Source organism: Crocuta crocuta, unplaced genomic scaffold, assembly GCF_008692635.1.
Source record: "Crocuta crocuta isolate KB4526 unplaced genomic scaffold, BGI_CrCroc_1.0 scaffold72, whole genome shotgun sequence".
Classification (NCBI taxonomy): Eukaryota; Metazoa; Chordata; class Mammalia; order Carnivora; family Hyaenidae; genus Crocuta; species Crocuta crocuta.
The window spans coordinates 7,782,505-7,801,317 of record NW_027529427.1 but is presented as its reverse complement, the minus strand read 5'-3'; the positions used below and the strand labels follow the sequence as shown (position 1 = coordinate 7,801,317).

The 18,813-nt window shown below is 39.8% G+C and overlaps 1 protein-coding gene across 1 annotated transcript in view; it reads right to left on the bottom strand.

Annotated features, from left to right (window-relative positions):
- Window positions 1–18,813, bottom strand: part of ADIPOR2 (adiponectin receptor 2) — a 123,338-nt gene that overhangs the window by 104,262 nt on the left and 263 nt on the right. The window lies entirely within an intron of this gene.

The window sequence follows — 18,813 nt, the reverse complement described above, 5'->3', positions numbered from 1 at the left end:
TGAAGGCCGTGAAGGCCGTATATGAAAAACCCATAGCTAACACTATCCTCAATGGGGAAGAACTGAGAGCCTTTCCCTAAAATCAGGAACAAGATTAGGATGTCCACTGTCACCATATTTATTTAACATAGTACTGGAAGTCCCAGCCACAGCAATCAGACAACAAAATCAACAAAGACAACAAAGAAGTCAAACTTTCACTATTTGCAGATAACATGATAGAAAACCTCAGACTTCACCAGAAATATGCTAGAACTGAAAAACAAATTCAGTTAAGTCACAGGGTACAAAATCATTTGACAGAAATCCATTGCTTTTCTGTACATCAATAATGAAGCAGCAGAAAGAGAAATTAACAAAACAATCCCCATTTACAGTTGCACCAAAAATAAAAAGATAACCAGAAATAAACCTAAACAAAGAGATGAAAGACCTGTACTCTGAAAACTGTAAAGCACTGATAAGAGAAATTGAAAATGACAAAAAGAAATGGAAAAATAACCCATGTTCATGGATGGGAAGAACAATTGTCTCTATAACCCAAAACAATCTACACACTCAATGCAATTCCTATCAAAATATCAACAAGACTTTTCACAGAACTAGAAAAAATAATCCTAAACTTTGTAGGAAAGCACAAAAGACCCTGAATAGCCAAAGAAATTTTGAAAAAGCAAAGCTGAAACCATCACAATTCCAGACTTCAAGTTATATTATAAAGCTTAAGTAATAAAAACAGACATATAGATCACAAAAGCAGACATACAGATCAACAGGACAGAATAGAATAGAAAGCACAAAAATAAACCCATGATTATGTGGTCAATTAATCTTTGACAAAGCAGGAAAGAATATTCAATGAGAAAAAGACAGTCTTCAACAAACGGTGTTAGGAAAACTGGACGGCAACATGTAAAAGAACGAAACTGAACCACTGTCTTACACTAGACACAAAAATCTATTCAAAATGGATTAAAGACCTCAATGCAAGACCTGAAACCAGGGGTGCCTGGGTGGCTCAGTTGGTTAAGCATCTGACTTTGACTCAGATCATAATCTTACAGCTAATGATTTTGATGACTGAATTGGGCTCTGTGCTAACATCTCAGAGCCTGCTTTGGATCATCTGCCTCCTTCTCTCTGCCCTGCTCATGTTCTCTCTCTCTCTCTCTCTCTCTCAAAAATAAATAAACATTTAAAAAAAAAAGACCTGAAACCATAAAAATCCTCAAAGAGAGCACAGATTATAATTTCTCTGACACTAGCCTTAGCAACTCTTTTCTAGAAAAGGTCCCCAGAGCCAAGGGAAATAAAAGCAATAATAAACTATTTGGACTACAGAAAACAAAAACAAAAACTTCTGCACAATGAAGGAAATAATCAACAAAACTAAAAGGCAACCTTTGGAATGGGAGAAGATATTTACAAATGACATATCGGATAAAGGGTTAGTATCCAAAATATATAAAGAACTTGTAAAACTCAACACCCAAAAAACAAATAATCCAGTTAAAAAAAGGGCGGAAGACATGAATAGAGGGACAAATTTCAGGTTGCCACACATCCAGAAGCTACAGAAATGCTCTCAGGGAATGTAGCCTGGGGATGCCATCTTTGCACTCTCCCTTGGCTTTGCTAGTTTTCTGGTACCTCCCATAAAGGACTCATCTGGAGCCCCGATTTTTGCAACTGTCTCCAATGAGACACTTCCAGATTTCCTGGTCTGGAGGCCATCAAGGTTAACCATTATGGTACCACAGGACTGTATATATTTGCATACCTTAAAAATTGCTGCCTGAGGGTCTACTTTCCAATTAGCCTGAAACTAAGGGCTAACTGAGACTCTCCCTCTGGAACTGGAAGTCTCTCAATAAGTGGGATCTATCAGGAATAAATCAGGTTGGGGTACCTGGGTGGCTCAGGTGGTTGAGCAACCGACTTTAGCTCAGGTCATGATCTCATGGTCTGTGGGTTCAAAGCCCCATGTTGAGCTCTGTGCTGATATCTCAGAGCCTGGAGCCTTCTTTGAATTCTGTGTCTCCTTCTCTCTCGGCCCCTCCTCTACTCTCATTCTGTCTCTATCTCTATCTCTCTCTCTCAAAAATAAACATTAAAAAAATTTTTTTAAGGAAAAAATCAGGTTGCTTAGACAATCATTAAAGTTTGAGAAACAACCAAGAACTAAGGCAAGGTTAAATGGTAGGTTTTCTTTCCTACAAAAGGCCACTCCTTTAAGACTGGAAAAGAGAGCTGTTTCACCTAATACATAGAAACAAACAGAGTCAAGCAAAATAAGGAGACTGGGGCATGTTCCAATAAAAAAGAACAAGATAAAACCCCAGAGGGGAAAAACCTTAGTGAAACAAAGATAAGTAATTTACCTGATGAAGAGTTCAGGATAATGATCATAAGGATGTTCATTGAACTCAGGAGAAGAATGGATGAACAGTGAGAACTTCAACAAAGAGACAGAAAATATAAGAAAGTACCAAACAGAAGTTACAGAACTAAAGAATACAATAACTGCACTGAAAAAACACATTGGAGGGGTACAACAGCAGACTCGATGAAGCAGAAGAAAGAATCAGTAAGCTGGAAAAGAGGGAAGTAGAACTCACCCAATCCGAGCAGCAAAAAGAAAAATTAATGTTAAAAAGTGAGACAACATCATGCAGGATAACATCTGCATTATATGGGTCCCAAAAGGCGAAGAGAGAGAAGAAAGGAGCAGAAAATTTCTTTGAAAAAATAATGGCTGAAGTCCTCCCTAACCTGGGGAAAGAAACAGATATCCAGATCCAGGAAAGCCAAAGAGTTCCAAAAAAGATAAACGCAGAGAGATCCACACCAATACACATTATGATTAAAATGTCAAGTGTTAAAGATGAAGAGAAAATCTTAAAAGCAGCAAGAGAAAAACAAAGCACAATGTGAAAAACAAATGCTTTGGGTCAGAAGGAAGTGTTGTGATATATTCAAAGTGCTGAAGGGGAAAAAGTTCCAACTAGGAGCACTCTATTTGGCAAGGTTATCATTCAGAATCAAAGAAGAGATAAAGAGGGGCACCTGGCTGGCCCAGTTAGTAGAACATGTGACTCTCAGTCTCAGGGGGGTGGTAAGTTCAAGCCTCATGTTAAGAATGGAACCTATTTAAAAAAAAAAAAAAGAGTAAAGGAGAGATAAAGAGCTTTACAGACAAACAAAAGCTAAAGGATTTATTCATCACTACTAAATTGACCCTACAAGAAATGTTAAAGGAATTTCTTTAAGCTAAAAGATGGGGGGGGGGCAAAAATTTATAAGAAAAAAGCATGCGAGAGTAAAAATCCAGTGGTAAATATATAATAAAGGTAGTGAGTTAATCATTTACAAAGCTAGCATGAAGGTTAAAAGGCAAAAGCAGCAAAAATAACTATAACCACANAGCTAAAGGATTTATTCATCACTACTAAATTGACCCTACAAGAAATGTTAAAGGAATTTCTTTAAGCTAAAAGATGGGGGGGGCAAAAATTTATAAGAAAAAAACATGCGAGAGTAAAAATCCAGTGGTAAATATATAATAAAGGTAGTGAGTTAATCATTTACAAAGCTAGCATGAAGGTTAAAAGGCAAAAGCAGCAAAAATAACTATAACCACAATAATTAGTTAAGAGATATACAAAATAAAAAGATGTAAATTGTGATATCAAAAAGCAATTTATTTTAAGTTGATAACAAGTTTGAATACATTCTGAAACTCTGCATTTTTACTCCTTCCTCCATAACTTTTTGTTTTTGATGTCACATTTTGCATCTGACAGCAAAGAAATACAAGACATCATAAGAGACTACTACAAACAATTATATGCCAACACATTTGACAACCTGGCAAAAAAAATAGAAAAATGACTAGAAATATATAGTCTTCTAATACTGATTCATAAAGAACTAGAAAATCTGAATAGGTCAATTACTGCAAAAGGATTTTTTTGCAATGGTAACTAGACATTGTGGTGATCATTTTGCAACACACACAAATGTCAAATCATGTTGTACACCTGAAAACTATACTTCAATTAAAAATTTTTTTTAAATGTTTATTTATTCTTGAGAGACAGAGAGTGTGCAGGGGAGGGGCAGAGTGTGAGGGAGTCACAGAATTTAAAGCAGGCTCCAGGCTCTGAGCTGTCGTCATCACAGAGCGTTTGGGGCTTGAACCCACAAACCCATGAGATCATGACCTGAGCCAAAGTCAAATGCTTACCTGACTGAGACACCCAGGTGACCCTGTTACACTTCAATTTTAAGAAGTTTCATGTATTAGCATGAATGAATTGCAAAAATAATGTGTTTTGAAGTAAGCAAATCACAGTAGAATACATAACATTATGATCTCACTTACACGAAAGTTAAAAAAAAATAGGCAAAACTAACCAGTGTATTGACTAAAAAATTAGGCAAAACTAACCAGAGATAGATACACAGTTACATTTAAAAANACAGTTAGCTTAAAAAAAAAAAAAAAAAAAAAAAAAGACAAAGAAATGAGGAAGTTTGATCAAGGAGTGGCATACAAGTGGCTTTTGAGGTATAATAATGTTCCATGTCATGGCTTAGGTACATTTTATTGCTATTTTTTAAACTGTACTTTTTCCCCCTCTCATTCACTCATAAGATATTGAGAACCTACTCTAGATCAGACCCTGAGCTGGATGTTGGAGATATAACGATGACCAAGCTAGACAAGGCCTCATTGAGGAATTTGATATAAATTACATTTATGAATTCCAGTTACCTTTTTTGCAGAAATAGAAAACTGATCCTAAAGCTAATGTGAAAAAGCAAGGGACATAGAATTGCCAAAATAATCTTGAAAAAGAATAGTCAAAGGGCTCACACTTCTCAACTACAAAACTTACTTCAAACCTAATCAAGATGATATGATATTGCCATAAGAATAGACATACATATCAATGGAATAGAATGAATAGTTTAGAAATAAGCCCATACATCTATGGTCAGTTGATTTCTGACAAGGAAGCCAAGACCATCCACTGGAAAAAGAATAGTCTTTTCACAAATGGTGCAACAGATACCCCTGTTCAAATTCATGAATTTAGACCCCTACCTCACACCATATAAAAAGTTTAACTTAAAATGGATCAAAGACTTAAATGTCATAGCTAAGAAGATAAAGTTCTAAGAAGAAAACATAAGTATTAATCTTCACAGTCTCAGATTAAGCAACAATGTCTTAGATATGGTACCTAAAACACAAGCAACCAAAGATAAATTGGATTTTATAAAAATGAAGATTTTGTGTAACAGAAAAGTGAAAAGACAATCCACAACATGGAGGAAGATATTTGAAATCATATATTTGATAAACGTCTCGAACATATTAAGAACTCATACAACTCAATAAAAAAGAAAAATAGCTCAATTAAAAAATGGAGTGGGGCGCCTGTGTGGCTCAGTTGGTTAAGGATCTGACTTCCTCTCAGGTCATAATCTTGCTGTTTGTGGGTTTGAGCCCTGCATCTTTGTGCTGACAGCTCAGAGCCTGGAGCCTGATTCAGATTCTGCATCTCCGTCTCTCTCTGCCCCTAGCCCACTCACATGCTGTCTCTCTCTCAAAAATAAACACACAGAAAAATTTTTTTTAATGGGCAGGAGTGCCTGACTGGCTCAGTCAGTAGAGTATAAGACTCTCAAGCTCAGTCAGGGTCATGAGTTCAAGTTCCAAGTTGGGGTTGGGCATGGAGCCTACTTTTAAAAAGGGGGGTTGGTGAAGGGGAGGCAAAGATTGAAAAGACATTTCTCCAAAAAAGATCTATAAATGGCCAGTAAGCACATGAAAAGAAGCTCAATATCATTAGTATTTAGGGAAATGCAAGTTAAAACCATAATGAAAAACCACTTTATACCTACTAGAATAGCTACAATTAAAAAGAAAACACACACACACAGACAATAAAAAGTGCTGGTGAGGATGTGGAAAAATTGGAACCCTCATGCAGCCACTGTGGAAAACAGTGGAAGTTTCTCAAAAATTTAGATACAGTTAACCATATAACTCAGCATTATCTCCAGGTTTATACCAAGGAGAATTGATAAGACATGTTCATACAAATACATGCACATGTATGTTCATTGCAGCATTCATTATGAGAGCCAAAGAAGATAAATAACCCAAATATCCATCAACGGATAAGTGAGTAAACAAAATGTGATATTATCCATACAATGGAATATTATTTGGCCATAGAAAGGAATGAAGTACCTTGAAAACATGCTAAGTGAAAGAATGATTTTTTTTAAAAAAAGAATGATCTAATTCCATTTATATGAAATATCCAAAACAGGTAAATCTTTAGAACCAGAAAGTAGATTAGTGATTACTAAGGACTAGGGTAAGAGAATTGAGAGTGAATACTAATGGGTATGGGATTCCTTTTGGGGGAGATAAATATGTTCTAGAATTAGATGGTGGTGATGATTGCAGAGCCTTGTGAATATACTAAGAACCACTGAATTGTGCACATTAAAATGGTGAATTATTGGTATGTGAATTATGTCTCAATAAAAATAAAAAACCATAGGGGCGCCTGGGTGGCTTAGTCGGTTAAGCGTCCAATTTTCGCTTGGGTCATGATCTCGCAGCTCATGGGTTCGAGCCCCACGTGGGGCTCTGTGCTGACTGCCAGCTCAGAGCCTGGAGCCTATTTTGGAGTCTGTGTCTCCCTCTCTCTCTGACCCTCCCCTGCTCACGCTCTCTCTCTCTCCTAGAGATAAATAAAAAAATATACATTAAAAAAAATTAATTAATTAAAAAAATAAAAAACAATAGCAAAATGAAAAAGATCTATAATGTCTCTTACCATATCCAAACAGGACAGGATTTTAAATATCAACTACTTCAATTCTCATTTTAGAGAGGTGACACTTGAGGCCCAGAGGAAGAAAGTGACTTGTAAAAAGTGGCACAGCTAGTCAGCTACAGAGTGAGTACAGGAGTTCAGGACCTCTACTATCAGTACAGTGCTTTTTATTTTTTCTAAATTCTTTAACATGTATGAAATTTTTCAGTGAAACAAAGAAATAGAGCAAATAGTATAAGCTCCCTGTATCCACAACCCAATTTTAATAGTCTTCAATACACAACACAAAGTGAGATTACTCACTTTATGCTATCACCAACTTTCTCCCCTCCCTGGTTATTTTGAAGTGTATCTCAGATATCATATTATTCATACATATATGCTGTAGTACTAGCACATATTCATATAGTTTTATCTGTAGGGTCTATTTCTCACACACATACATATGCATACAAAAGAAAAAATAAATGATCCCTCCCCCCTCCCCCCAAAAAAAGATTGGTGAGCAAAGAAACTGATAAAGCTTTATTATTTATTTATTTATTTAAAGAGACATTTTATTTATTTATTTAAAAAATTTTTTTAATGTTTATTATTTTTGAGTGCGCGAGAGAGAGAGACAGAGCATGAGTGGGGCAGAGAGAGAGGGAGACACAGAATCCGAAGCAGGCTCCAGGCTCTGAGCTGTCAGGACAGGACTCGGGGCTCAAACTCACAAACTTCGAGATCATGACCTGAGCCGAAGTCGGCGCTTAACCAACAGAGCCACCCAGGCGCCCCAAAACTTTATTTAAAATTTTTTTAAATTTATTTTTGAGAGAGAAAGCACAAGAGGGAATGGGGGAGAGACAGAGAGAGAGGGGAACAGAAGATCTGAGGTGGGCTCTGCGCTGACAGCTGGGAGCCTGATGAGGGGCTCGAAGTCACAAACCATGAGATCATGATCTGAGCTGAAGTCCAACGCTTAACCGACTGAGCCATCCAGGTGCCCTGAAACTGATAAAGCTTTAAATAAATCTAAATATGCTGTCACTGTCTAACTGTATATTATATTGATGACGAATATATAAAGAGAGTGGAACTCAAGTGCTCAGAAAATAGCATGTAAGATAGACTGCTGCTGTATAGAATTAAAGGTGCTAAGGTTCTTGTATTTTTCGGAAGGTGGTGAGACATTCTGAATAACAGGGTCAGCTCCTGCACAATGTACGGGAGAAGATGTACAGGGGCACCTGGGCAGCTAAGTTGGTTACATGTCTGACTTCGGCTCAGGTTATGATTTCATGGTTCGTGGGTTTGAGCCTTGCATTGGGCTCTGCTATCAGTGCAGAAAACACTTCAGATCCTCTGTCCCCCTCTCTCTCTGCCCCTTCCCCCACTCTAGAAATAAACATTGGGGCCCCTGGGTGGCTCAGTCAGTTGAGCATCGGACTTCAGCTCAAATCATGATCTCACAGTGCCTGAGTTCTAGCTGGCCTTAGACTCTCTGCTGACAGCTCAGAGCCTGGAACCTGCTTCAGATCCTGTGTCTCTCTCTCGTTGCCCCTCCCTTGCTTGCACTCTGTCTCTCTCTCAAAAATAAACATTTTAAACAATTTAAATAAATAAATACACATTTAAAAAAAGAAATGTACAACATTTGTTCTTAGAACATTCTCTGAAATAGCAAGAGAACTGAAAACAACCAAAATACATCAGTAGAGAAATGGATATAAAAATATAAAATGTGGTATATGCATGCATTGTAATACTATGATATCACTAAAAGGAATAAATTAGATCCATGCAGTTCAGTGTGCACATATCTCAAAAGTACATGGACTAGGCAAACCATAAGAGACTCTTAAACACAGAGAACAAACCGAGAGTTGTTGGAAGGGTGTTAGGTTGGGGATGGGCTAAACGGGTAATGCGCATTAAGGAGGACACTTGTTGGGATGAGCACTGGGTGTTCTATGTAAGTGATGAATCACAGAATTCTACTCCTGAAACCATAATTACACTATATATTAACCAACTTGGATTTAAATAAAATTAAAAAGAAAATAAACATAAACTATCAAAAAAAGCACGCCTGTATGGCTCATAGGTTAAAAGTGTACAACTTCGGCTCAGGTCATAATCTCATAGTTTTTGAGTTCCAGCCCCACAACAGGCTTTCTGCTATCAGCACAGGTCAGCACAGCTGTCACACAGCATCTGATCCTCTGTCCCTCTCTCTCTCTGCCTCTACCCTGCTCATGCATATGCTCTCTCTCTCTTTCTCTCTTTCCCTCTCAAAACAAAAACAAAAACAAAAACAAAAATACCAAAAAACCACACACACATGGACTAAAAACAAGAGGCAAAACAACTTGAACAGTAAAATGGCATTGATTTGAATTAAAAAGAACTTTTCTGCTCATGGGATGGAAAGATAAAGAGAAAAGAACTAAGAGTAGTGGTTAAAGGGACTTTTCACTACACTTATAATGTTTTATTTCTCTGAAGGAAAAAAGATAAAACACATAAAAGTATAAAAGTTACAAATCTTGGATTGTGAGAGTAGAGGTGTTTGTTATATTATTTGTGTTTTCTATATTATTATCTGTGCTTGAATTTTAAAAATATCTTATAAAAGTCTGAAAATGATATACATTTTTTAAAAGAATTAGGGAGTCTAAAGAGCAATCTAGGGGCGCCTGGGTGGCTTAGTCGGTTAAGCGTCCGACTTTCGCTTGGGTCATGATCTCGCGGTTCGTGGGTTCGAGCCCCGCGTCGGGCTCTGTGCTGACTGCCATCTCAGAGCCTGGAGCCTGTTTCAGTCTGTGACTCCCTCTCTCTCTGACCCTCCCCTGCTCACGCTGTCTCTCTCTCTCTCTCTCTCCTAGAAATAAATAAAACATTAAAAAAAAATCTTTAAAAAAAATAAAGAGCAATCTAAAGTTAATGTCGTCTATGCTCTACAAATGATCCTTGCTAATATGGATTTTCTTGGAGCTATGCACCAGCTCTATGAAGGGACATCCACCAATTTTGCTCCCCATCTTCCCATTTCCAGGTTCTGACAAAGTTGATCCACATTTTCAGATTTCCTCTCCGCACGAATTTCACTCCAGAATAGAATTCAGGGTAAATTAGAAAAAAAAAATCCTATCTGCAGTAAAGTCAAAGATAACATGAATTAAGGCGAAATGTTTATCTTGCACTTATTTTTTATACTTACTATATCTACATTGTCATAGTAAAAGTGTATTCTGTTTCAGATATTTAGGTTTGAGGGCAAGAATAGAGCCAAATGGTGAGTAGACCAAAGGAACTGAAGAAACAGACCCAGCGGCCGAGGCTAGATCTAAAAAGGGCAGGATTCAAGGCTTAGGGCAAGTTCAGCTGTTAGTTAGGGCAGATATCAGCCCTGAGGACAAAGGACAGATGATTATTTGGCAGTTGGGATACATCAGCTCTGTTAAAAGTGTTGGGTGTTGGGTGAGATTAAAGGTCAGGCTGTGGCAATCATGTAATTGCTTGTGATCTGACCACTTACGTCAGGATGCCAGCAGATAAACAGAACCAATATTCCGGCGGAGGAAGTTGTAATGACTAGTGAAGATTATTAGACTACATCCTGGGAGTTTAGGAAGGATTTTTGCATTGGTCCAGACCTGTTTGTTTCCTAAATATATATTTTTTAATGTTTTATTTATTTCTGAGAGAAAGAGAGACAGCATTAGCAGGGGAGGGTCAGAGAGAGAGGGAGACACAGAATCCGAAACAAGTTCCAGGCTCTGAGCTGGCTGTCAGCGCAGAGCCCGACGTGGGGCTCGAACCCACGAACCGTGAGATCATGACCTGAGCTGAAGTCAGACGCTTAACCAACTGGGCCACCCAGGTGCCCCTATTTCCTAATAATAGAAACTCAACTCACATAATTGGGAGGTGTTTACTTCATATGTAGTGTGGTCAAAGGTTTAAATGATACACTCAGAACTCTTTCAATGGCCATCTATGTTAGTTACTTTTGCTATAAACATGCTTTGTAGCAAGTAGTCTCCAAACCTCAATGCTATATAGCAAGTAACCTCAAAATCTCAAAGACCTACAGCAATGAATATTTATTTCATGCGGACGAGTCTGCAGATTGGCTATGTCTAAGCTAATATTGGCTGGGCATGGATGGGCTCAGCTGAACATGGATGGGCTTCAGGTTGGCTACAGATCTGCTCCATGTCTTCATTCTGAGACCAAAGCAGAGGGATGAACAGCTATCTGTTCTTTCCATTGGGAGACAGCAGAAGATTGAAAATTGTTGGTGGAAACTCATAAGACCTCAGTTTAGAATGGGCACAATGGTCATTTCATTCTTTCTTTTTCTTTAATGTTTATTTATTTTTGAGAGACAAAGAGACAGAGACAGAGTGTGAGGAGTGAAGGGACAGAAAGAGAGGGAGACACAGAACTCGAAGCAGGCTCCAGGCTCTTAACTGTCAGCACAGAGCCTGATGTGGGGCTGGAACTCATGAACCGTGAGATCATGACCTGAGTTGAAGATGCTTAACTGACTAAGCCACCCAGGCGCCCCCACCCTAGTCATTTTCATCCCTAGTCTACTGGTCAAAATAAGTCATATGGTCAAGTCCAAAATCAATGGCACAGATGTAAATTCCATTTACTCTAGTGGGAGGCAATGCAAGTCAAATGGCAAAAGATTAGAGAGAAAGAGATGGATAGATAGGTAGATAGATAGATAGATACAGATGATAGATGGATAGATAGATAAATCTATCTCTTTCTATATATAATTTCAAATGAAGCATGAAGACTTGGAAGCTACAACCCAATCCACCACTCTATCTCTGAACTCCTTGCCTCTCTTTGGCTTCCCTTACCTGTAGGCTCTGTTGCCAAAGGCAAGATGGCAGTTAGCTGTTCCTGTCTCACTTTCCCCAAGCTAATGGATAAAGAACACCTTTCCAGGCAACTTTAGTTTAAAAAAAAAAAAAAGTCTGAGAAGAGTTCTGAGTTGGCTGGCATGGGTTTTCCCTATTCCTTTTTTTTTTAATGTTTATTTATTATTGAGAGACAGAGAGAGACAGAGCATGAATGGGGGAGGGGCAGAGAGAGAGGGAGACACAGAATCTGAAGCAGGCTCCGATCTGTCAGCACAGAGCCCAAAGTGGGGCTCAAACTCACGAACTGTGAGATCATGACTGAGTTGCAGGTGGACACTTAACTGACGGAGCCACCCAGGTGCCCCGGGTTTTCCCTATTCCTGAACCAACCACCACCTCCAAGGAAGATTAGGGTTCTCTGATTGGCCAGCATAGGCCACATACCCACACTGTTATCCAGGGATTAGGAGAAGGCCTTCATAGCCTCACCAGGATCACATAAAACTTTAGAATGGTCCTTAAAGGAACCAGTACTGAGAAGACATACATTGCGATCTTTAATCTCAACAGGAAACTAGAAGCCTAGATAGGGAAACCAGGTAAAACCTCAGCCCTATGGCATCAATGTGAAGAAATTGGGAAGGGAACAGTAGACCCATAAGCACTAGAGTTACAGTAATGGGACTTAGGCTGAAGCTTCTGTGTACTTCTTATCCCTACTGTGGACCTGGGGTGGGCCTGGTAGAGACATAGAGCTCCAGGAACATCCAGCTTTAGGAGTAACTGGGAGGAAAAACAATGTGTGTTTTTCACCTTTTTTAAAGGTGAAAAAAGGTGAAAAAGTACATCTGAATCTTAAGGAAAGGTTATGCTGTGCCAGCTTCAAGATTCAGACACTGGTGCCAGAGAGAACCACAGGGTAAAATGAACACTGCAGTGTAAACACACTGGGGCCAACGTGGCAGACCTTTTGCCAGATGTCAGGAGTAGACTCATGACTCACAACGCTGTCCTGGACACTGTCTGATAACACACCAACAACTTCATATTGAAAAAAAAATATATATATATATAATTTAGTTGAAGTGAGAAACTTAACAAGTGAAGTCTTTCCAAATGAGTTGTAAACTATTAATTTCTTAAATTAATGGAATGAAGTCTAAACGTCCAGTGGTTTGTAAATTATATGCTCAGCAAACATAAGGTGAATAAATGAACAAATTGTCAGGCTTCCCTCTGTTAACCAGTTTTGGGGAAGACCTGTAGCAGCAATGAGAAAAATGTAGGGATAAAATAGAGAATAAGGAGGAGAGAGTGCCTGTCTGAGGGACATCATAGAGAATTGCTTGCAGTGGAAACAAAGTCTGGCACAGTTAGAGTTGCAAGTGAAGAAGAGCTGACAACTTTGTGGTTGCTCCAAGCTAAAGAAGCTTTTGCCTACAGGCAAGGTCTTCAAGGAAAGCTATAAAGGGCCCAAGCAGGCCCATGCATCCCTGGTTTAGTTCATTCTCCTTCCTTAAGGAGCAGATTCTCCTTCACCCTCAAATCCTCAGCCCTCAGGAAGAGATGTAATATTAACACTTGCCTCTCCCTGTTCTTCCAGAAAGAGAGTCGGATGGGAGTGTTGAGGAAGCCAAGTATCGCCTGTGGCCTAAGTGTTTGGAGATAGTAAAAGTAAAGAATGAGCCCTGTATTTTCTAACCCCAGAAAAAAATAAGATGTGTTGAGGGGTTCTTTGGTCTGTGAAAGCAAAAGCTTGTGATGTTTCTGACAATTGATTAGAGATTATTTGAAGGTAATACCAAACAACACAACAAAAAACAAGAACAAAAGAACAAAACACCAAAAACCTAATGTGTCAAGGATTCAAATTGTACGCAATTGCTGTAACAGTCTGTTTCTCCCCAATCCTGCTCCCTGAGCCAGAGCTCCTATTTGCCAGACAAATAAACTCCAACTGAAATAAAAGTTCTTTTTAGACAAGGGTCAAGGCAGATTAGGAATATTCTAGCTAGGTTTCCCAGTCCAAGATGGGTATTTCAATTTCTCCCCAGTCTGAGTCCGATGGCGGTGATATTTCCATGCCATTAGGTCATGTACGGATCCCGTGGTGCTGAGTGGGAGGCTCCGGGACCAGAGCACGGGCCTGGACTGGGCACACCAGATGGGCCCTGTCATTGGTAGAGACGGTATAGGGTGACATGCCACAGGACACCTTGGCTCTCACTCAAGATGGTTATTTTGAAAAACAAGACCACAATAAAGTGGGCTAATCAGTGTTGGGGCAACCAGGGCTTGGGTCATTGCTACACAAAGTTACAAAAGCAGCGTTTGGCTGGCATAAGCAGACAGCAATATCTGTTTCAGATACCAGGCTCCCTCTGCCCTAGTTCTGTTCAAAGTCCAGAAACCAGGACTCTCCCTAAAGCCCAGAGCTTGAGACAGGCTCGCTCACACATATTACGACACTGTCTTTGGAAGGAAATTCAGTTAGGACACTGGTGGAAAGGTCAGAAAGCAGTGAGATGTCATCCACCTGAATGTTAGCAACGGGTAGTTGCTGTGTGAAGGAGTGAGGGGTGGAGGGTACTCCCACCGTTCCAATGTTTCTCCCCTCTTGGCCATTACAGAAAACAGAAATGGGTTCACTGGATATTTCCACTGTGTGAAGGAAATCTGAGTAAGGCTCACTGCCTTCATCACTTTAAGAGCAGTTTGTTTAGTTATGTGGATATATATATACACACACATATATAGTTATGTTAATAACACATACGTGCATGCCTGTTTACATCTAAATCTCAAAGTGGTATCTCACGCTCTAATCAGAAAATTCATAAGGAAAAAAATAAAGGAAGGTTTGGTTAAAGACCATGAGTCTATAAGACTGGTTAAGCATCACACCTTTTTTTTTTTAAGTTTATTCATTTATTATTTGAGAGAGAGGGAGAGAAAGGAGGGCACAGCGGGGGAGGAGCAGAGACAGAGACAGAGACAGACTCCGAAGCAGGCTCCAGGCTCTGAGCTGTCAGCACAGAGCCCAATGTGGGTCTTGAACTCAGGAACTTTGAGATCATGACCTGAGCTGAAGTCGGATGCTTAACCACCAATGGAGTCGCCCAGGTACCCCACATTGCACCCTTAAATGACTAAAGGTTTTAGGCTTGTCGGGACTGTCAGCTTGGTAGGCAACCTTTTTTTAATTGTGATAAAATGTACATCGTGTAAGATTTATCATTTTAATTCTTTTTAAGCATACAGTTCAGTGCAGTAAGTACATTCACTGCGCAGTGACTCCATCACCACCATGCATTTCCAGAACGTTTTCATCTCCAACTGAATCTCTGTTCCCATTAAACACAAATTCCCTATCCCCAACCCCCATCCCATCCCTGGAAGCTCGCAGTCTACTCTCTGTCTGTCTTAATCATGTAGCTCCACTCCGACATGTAGGACTACTTCTACGTGGGTCCCTCATAGAAGTGGAGCCACACTGTATCTGTCCCTTCCGTGACCGGTCTGTTTCACTTAGCATATGTCTTCAAGGTTCATCCATGTTTGTCCTTAGAGTTTTATAGTTTGTTTTCCATTAATTGGACTGTTTGTTTTTGTCTTCTTGCTGAGGACTCTGATTTGAAAATAGAATAACCATCTGAAAGTTTGCTTGGCCACCCAGCTTCCTTCTCACCTCCTAAAATATACTTGTCATTGCCATACTGGACGTTTCTCAGTGTTTTTTCCTGCCTGTACACTACATAACTGGTGTGGTAATAGCTGCTCCCCGCTTGCGGCAGGGCTCATGCAGCGGGTTGAAGTTGTGCACCCCTCTCTCTCCCCTTCTCTCTCCCTTCAGGCAAAAAGAAGCCCTTTCTTCTCTTGGTAAAGTCGAGGTAGCTCCAGATCTAGAGGGCAGGCAATGCTTATCTCAGCTCTAAGCACAGCTGGCTCTTAACATGTGCTTTTTTTGTTTGCTCTTTATAATCATTAAGTAATACATTCACATGGTTAAATATACACAGAGTCGGAATGTGCATTGAAAAATAAATCTCCCTCCCACCCCTTGCCAGCGATCAGCCATTGTCACCTTGTCTGTCTTTCCAGAGACAGTTCCATGTAACCAAGCACACAGGTGCCTTTTTTCACACAAAAGATATCACCTTATACCCACTGATCTGTATCATGCCTTCTGGAAAAATACAGAAAAGTAAGAGTGCAATACACAAAGTTTCAGAGCTGATGAGAATGCTTAGTCATAGCTGTTATTTTTTTTCTTACATAAATGAGGTAAAATGTTACAGAGTTGAAATAGTCTGAGACCAAAAAAAAAAAAAAAATTCTATAATCTTCACAATCAGTGAAGGAGAGTCAGACCTGTCGCCCCTCCTCCCATCCAGTACTATCATGAATCAGTACTATCATGTATAGTTTCACATGCCTGCCTATATACGTCTATGAACCATTTTGTGTATTTTTCAATTTACATAATAACCATGTTTAATATTCATTCCCTCTATTGATAGGCATTTAGGTTCTTTCAGACTTTTCCTCCCCAAATAATAATGTAAGAAGTTTTTTGTGCATATATCTGTGTATGCACATATGTTTAGGATAATTCTGTAGAGATGGGTTCACTGGATCAAAGGATATGTGCATTTTTATTTTGATAGATTGTTCCAAAGTAGTGGTACCAATTTTTTACTCCAACTAACAATGCATAGAGTACCTGTTCCTTCACACCCTCTCCCACACAGTGATTTATCAAAAAATTGTTCATCTTTACTCTTCTATTAAGTGAAAAATTACATCTCTTGTAATTTGAATTTACATTTCGTTTGTTAAAAACGAGGTTGACCAGGGGAGTAAAAATTGGTACCACTACTTTGGAAAGTGCCTGGGTGGCTCAGTCAGTTAAGTGTCCAACTCTTGACTTCAGCACAGGTCACGATCTCACAGTTCCTAAGGGTTCAAGCCCCCTGCTTCAGGCTCTACACTGGTGCTGATGGCATGGAGCCTGCTTGGGATTCTCTGTCTCCCTCTCTCTCTGCCTCTCTCCAACTCGTGCTCTGGGTGTCTCTCTCTCTTAAAAATAAGTAATAAATAAACATTTTTAAAAATGAGGTTGACCAATCATTCATGGTTTGAAAGCCACGTGTATTTCTTTTTATGATTTTTTTTTAAAGGTCCTTTGTCCATTTTTCTTTTGAGTTGATGGTCTTACTGACTTTCAGGTGTACTTTCCACAAACAAATGAAAATTAGCTCTTCTTCATGATATACACTACACATATTTTCCAAGTTTATTGTTTGTGTTTTGATTTGCCTTTGCTATTTTTGCCATATGGAAATTTTAATATGTATGCAGTAAACCTTATCAATCTTTATGACTGCTTTAAAGTGATGATACACCTATTGCTTTTTCTTTTTAAGCTGTCTCTCCTACCTTCCCATTTTTTCTAAATACCAAAATTAATCTGATACCAGTCTAACCAAAAGCTCACCTCATAATCCCGGGCCTAAGGTTAGATCAACAGCAGGAAGTCCCCCAGAGTTAAGCTAAGTAAACCCTGGAGGTTTGACATAATCACAGAGGCCCCAGTTGGCTTTGGCTCAACTTTGCCCTGGTGTGCATTTATAGAGTGTCATAAATCAGTCTGAAGCACTGACACTTCTGGGACTTCTTGCAATCCAGGGGTGTACCCACAGCCAAGCTGGTCTCTTAAAGGGCCTCTGCCCTAGTCTGACCTACACCCTTTCAGGCATTAGAAGGAGGCTAACATGGGAGCTAGGATCATGGTGACCTCTTGCTTTTTTATTCTTTTCAGCTCCTTAAAATACTCCTCATTGGAGCCAGTTTCTCACTACCAGAGAAAATGACAATGAACTTTATGGTGTTGACTGGAATTGTAATATGGTTATCAATGCAAACGTACACTTCCAATTCCTAGAGAAAGCTATACAGATAAACACAGACGTCCAAGTGAGCGCACAACTGCGAGTTTACTTTTGTGTATTCTTTGGAGGTTTCACACACACACACACACACACACACATTCTTTTCATTTTTTTCATTAAATCTTTCTTCCCTAGTTTGTAGTTTTTACAGCTATTTCCTTGGCTCTTTCCATATCTCTTCTACCCCAAATACTAAGGGCTGCACAAAATACCATTATTGAAGCACTGAATATTAAAAATAAGACTGAAAAAAAAAGATAATTAGTTGTTCTGAACTGAGTGGTGTATTCCCTCATCCTTCTTGCCTTCTACGGTGCTTCTCAGAAGTTTGAACCTTCTACTGGCCCTTAGCATGGCTGCATCCTACCCAGAAATAGTTACCCCTAAGCAACTTCCCTCCTCCTTTCTTTCCTTCCTTCCTTGCTTCCTTCCACAAAGGTTTACTGAGCTTTTAAAAAAAAATTTTTTTTAAATGTTTACTTATTATTGAGACAGAGAGAAACAGAGCTTGAGTAGGGGAGGGGCAGAGAGAGAGAGAGAAAAAGAGGGCGACCCAGAATCAGAAGCAGGCTCCAGGCTCCAGGCTCCGGGCTGCCAGCACGGAGCCCGCCAAGACGCAGGGCTCGAACCCGCGAACCTCGAGATCATGACCTGAGCAGAAGTCGGACGCTTAACCGACCGAGCCACCCAAGGCGCCCCTGCTTACTGAACTTTTAACACGTGTCAGTCACGTGTGCGGGGTACTGGCAATCCGGCGGCGAACCGGCGCTGGATCCGACAGATCCAGGTACTGTCTTCAGCAAGCATACAATCTAACAGATATATAACATAACGAATCACTAAATAAACCTCCTTCCAGTAGCTGATCCCTCACTGGAACATGGGCTGTTAGCAGGTCCCAACTGTAGCCTCAAGCTATGCAGACTCCACTGCGCATGACGGGGGACGTGGGGGGGGAGTGTCTCGTGGAGGTAAGAACAAAACCCCACTGGGAACTTCGTCGAATTCTCTCTTCTCCACAGGCAAGAATGCCAGGGAGGAAGAGTGAAGTTAACGGACAATTCTGGATGGGGGTGGGTGAGAAATGGCAGGAATTCGTGACGCCCCCAGTCTCAGAGCCAGGGCGGAGAA